General features: G+C 42.7%; 1 pseudogene; it reads right to left on the bottom strand.

Moving 5' to 3' along the window:
• Positions 1–2,764: 2,764 nt before the first annotated feature.
• On the bottom strand, positions 2,765–3,500 carry LOC148012480 (glyceraldehyde-3-phosphate dehydrogenase GAPCP2, chloroplastic pseudogene; annotated as a pseudogene).
• Between the last annotated feature and the right edge of the window lie 348 nt (positions 3,501–3,848).

Raw genomic sequence — 3,848 nt, 5'->3', positions numbered from 1 at the left:
TCTCCCTCTCTCATTTCTTCTCCCTCCCTCACTCTCACCCTCACCCTCTCTTTCTCTCTTTCCCTAGTATGTTTAACATCTTTTCTCTCTTTTCTCTCTCCTCTCCTTCTCTCATTTTTTCTCTCTCCTCTCCCTCTCTAATTTCCTTTTCTAATCCCCTTGATGTAGAAGATGATGAAAAAACTCAGGCAATCGTCATGCTTCATTTAGATGAATCCTTAATTCATCACATTGACCAACTTGCCTTCGTTCAAACACCTATCCATGATGAAGAAGCCATTGCCATCTTGCTAAAGTCTGTGAAGAAGGTCTTTCCAACCCTTGTGACTACTCTAACTAGTATCCCGAACCCAACTCTAGCAAGTATCATTCAATCATGCCTCGATGACGAGAATAGAAACCATATTGAAGGGTCTTCACCATTTACTTCCCGTGAGCAAGTGTTAGTTCATACAACTTCTACTAAGTGCTCCTTCTATCAAAAACCAGGCACATTATGAGCAAATGGTTGCTCGAAGAAATATACTGACAAAATGAAGTGCAATAAATGCAAAAAGATCGGACATATCACCAGTAAGTGTCCCAATGTCGTGCGGCTATGCACACATCGTGTAAAAAAATCTAGAGTGTGGCTTCCTTTTAGATTTAGAGAGCCAATGCCACTTTAGGCATTAGTGTTAGTGTCCACAAATTATTATTTTTTGGACAAGTTTTTAGCAAATTTTTGATATTCTAGATATTATCTCTTATAAAAATCCATAAAACTATAGACAATTTCTAGATTAGGATGACATGTAAAAGAAAGCATGTAGCTTTAAGCCAATTTGAAAGGATTTTATATAAAAAGAGAGATTAGCGAGATCGCGCTGTCGAAGGGTTTGTGAAAGCAAAGTCGCGTCTTCAGAAGACCTTGATATATGTCAAGATGGAAGATCAATCAAATGAATAATCCAATGTCATAATAACCATACAACAATTCCAGAACTTAATTAATAAATTCTGTTTAGACTTCAGCATGTCCCTGTTCTGCAATTTTTCCTTTCAGACAGATTTCAGTTTATGTTCCAAGATAATAAGGAGGGGAAAGAGATTGGATACAAAGCATAGTTGTTATTAAGAAACTTCCCACGAGGTTATTATTTCACAAGTCCAGTTTGAAGAGATTTAGGAGATTCTTCTCAAAAGATGAGGGAATGATTCCCTACAAGTTATTGGCATGTAGATCCCATGATCTGAAATTCACTTTGCAGACAACGAATACATGTTCCTCTGCATTCCACTCTAGGCTTTGGGCACACCACATCAATTTCCTTAATGACAAGAGAGAGCTTGTTCAAAACCAGGAGCAGCGGTTCCCTTTTCAAGGAAGTTGAGTTGAATTTCAGGGCCTGAAGGTTCTCAACAATTCTTGCAAAACTAGATAGGCCTGTCTGTGCTTGTTCAAAGGTTCAGTCATGACAATCGATGCCTTAATTAAGGTCCAGACTCTTGTCTACATCCATGTTGAGTTGGAAAGCCCCCATTGGAAGTAGGAACAAGCGTCTGAAACCACTATTGGTTCCCAATGTTTGCAGGACCTGTGACTCGGCTTCTTCGGTGAGATCACGGCACGACGAGGCAGCCAGGCATACCATAGGGAAAAGTGCGGGCTGGTGCTGCGGATTCGGGCAGCGGCGACAGTTGGATAATGGCTTTCAGGGCAAAGGCACAATAGAGGATTCTCCTTCTGACCGGGAGCTCTGATCATCTCGTTGATGCAGAACCTGCGAGTGACAACGTTATCGCAGGTTGAGAAGCTTCTTGGAAAGCAAGCTATTGGAGTTTGGGATGAGGTGGTCGTTCCAAAAGATCTCCAAGCTGGTCATGCTCCGGGCAAAGAACCAGCTCACATCTGAGCAATCGAGGGGAGGGGGCAGATTCGGAAGCAACCTGGCCAGGATTCACAACCCAATCGAATCCTTCTTATTACCATCCACAATCCGTTGTATCCTATTACAGTGGATGTGCTGCATCAAGTGTTTTCCCTTACGGATTTGTCGAGAAGATCGTCACCTTTCAGAAGTCTGTTGGTTTTCATCTCCGCCATCTCTCCCCAGAGCACCGTATCATCTTCTTATTCCCCGTTTTCAGAGCACTTCTCTTCCCCAGTTCTCCTCCAATCCTCTCTCTTTTACCCGACCTTTGCACACCCTCCTCCCTCCACAAGTACAAATGGCACAAGAAGATGGGTAACTGATCAGATGGCTTGATTGCAGGCTGGCCATCGGCAGCAATATCTAGAATCCCCACAGCTGTAATCTCTTTTCCTAGAGGCAAAATTCTCTCTACATCTAGAAGACCAACAGGATAAACTCCGCAGAATATTGCTTGCAGAAAAGTGTATGGAGATGCTTGAACAGGATGTAGGTGTTGATAAACAGTAACAAGTGGTAAAGAGTGTTTTGAAGAATCATCCCTTTGTATGTGAGAAAAATCCCGATTATGAGGCCCTCCCTATTCATCTTCAAGTCCTCCATTTCTTTTCTGAAAGCGTGTGTCCTTCTCCGTCTGCCCTGTTCTGCTTTCCCCCCCCAATTAGCCTCGCTCCTTTTATTCCCCTTTCCTTTAATAGAGTTCACCAATGCTTTATCGTCGCCTCCCAGCTCTTTCCGTCGTTATTCTCCCCTCAAAGCACGGCTCTTCTTCCCCTAAAGCGCGGCTCTGTCCCGAACAACCACCAGCTTAATGACAGGCCCAACCTTGAAGTCGCATAGATTTGAAGAACTCAATATTTCTTGCCAGCAGCAACCAAAGCAATATGGCTGATGAGATCCACCACTCGGTTGCTGTAGCCCCATTCATTGTCAGATCATGCCACAAACTTCATAAATTTATTTTGTTCAGAGCAATGCCTGCCTTGCATCAAAGATGCTAGACCTCTCATTCCCAACAAAGTCGGTAGAGACCACATCATCCTCAGTATATTCAAGGATCCCTTTCATTAAGCTTTCAGACGCAGCTTTGACTGCTACCTTAACTTCATCGTATGAAGCATCTTTTTCCAGTTGGCAAGTTAAATCAACAACTGAAACATTAGGAGCCGGAACTCTAAATGCCATGCCAGTCAACTTACCATTCAGCGCAGGTAGCACCTTTCCCACTGCCTTTGCAGCACCAGTTGAGCTAGGAATGATGTTTTGTACTGTACTATTTTTCTCCTCCCCAGTCCTTCCTAGAAGAACCATCCACTGTCTTTTGAGTTGCAGTAGTTACATAGACCTCAGTCATCAGACCCTCAATAATTCCAAACTCTTGGCGTATAACCTTTGCAAGCGAAGCTAGACAGTTCGTTGAACAACTGGCATTTGATACAATTTGCATCTCTGGTTTGTATTTTTCCTCATTAACACCCATCACAACATTGGGGCATCTGCAAAAGGTGCTAATATAATTACTTTCTTTGTAGCTTTTAAAGCACAGACAAGTGTGATATTATCCAGAGGGATATCCTCCTCATGCATTTATTCAAATAGTTGTAATGTCTTCTCTCCTTGACCCAGTTCAACATAGATTGAATACGCAGAGCATAAATGTAATCACAAAAACTAAGTGTGCATAAAGTATGAAATCGCACACACTACTTTCGGGTGGTTTTCACATCTCGAATGCGCAGCAATACGACATCCACCCCCTCTAATCCTGCGCATCCTCCGGATGGGCCAACTACCCATGATCATTATCATCAAGATCCACAAACAAATCAATCTCTTCGTTATGCATTTCCGGTAGATCAACAGGATATCCAGCCATATCATCTGTCTCTTCCATTGGAGTTTCTTGTCGTTGCTCTTCTCTCGAAAATTCTTCCA

Source organism: Lygodium microphyllum, chromosome 27, assembly GCF_053477565.2.
Source record: "Lygodium microphyllum isolate KBCC chromosome 27, Lygodium_microphyllum_v1.1.10, whole genome shotgun sequence".
In the NCBI taxonomy this organism is placed as follows: domain Eukaryota; kingdom Viridiplantae; phylum Streptophyta; class Polypodiopsida; order Schizaeales; family Lygodiaceae; genus Lygodium; species Lygodium microphyllum.
This window is presented reverse-complemented; position numbering and strand designations above follow the sequence as displayed.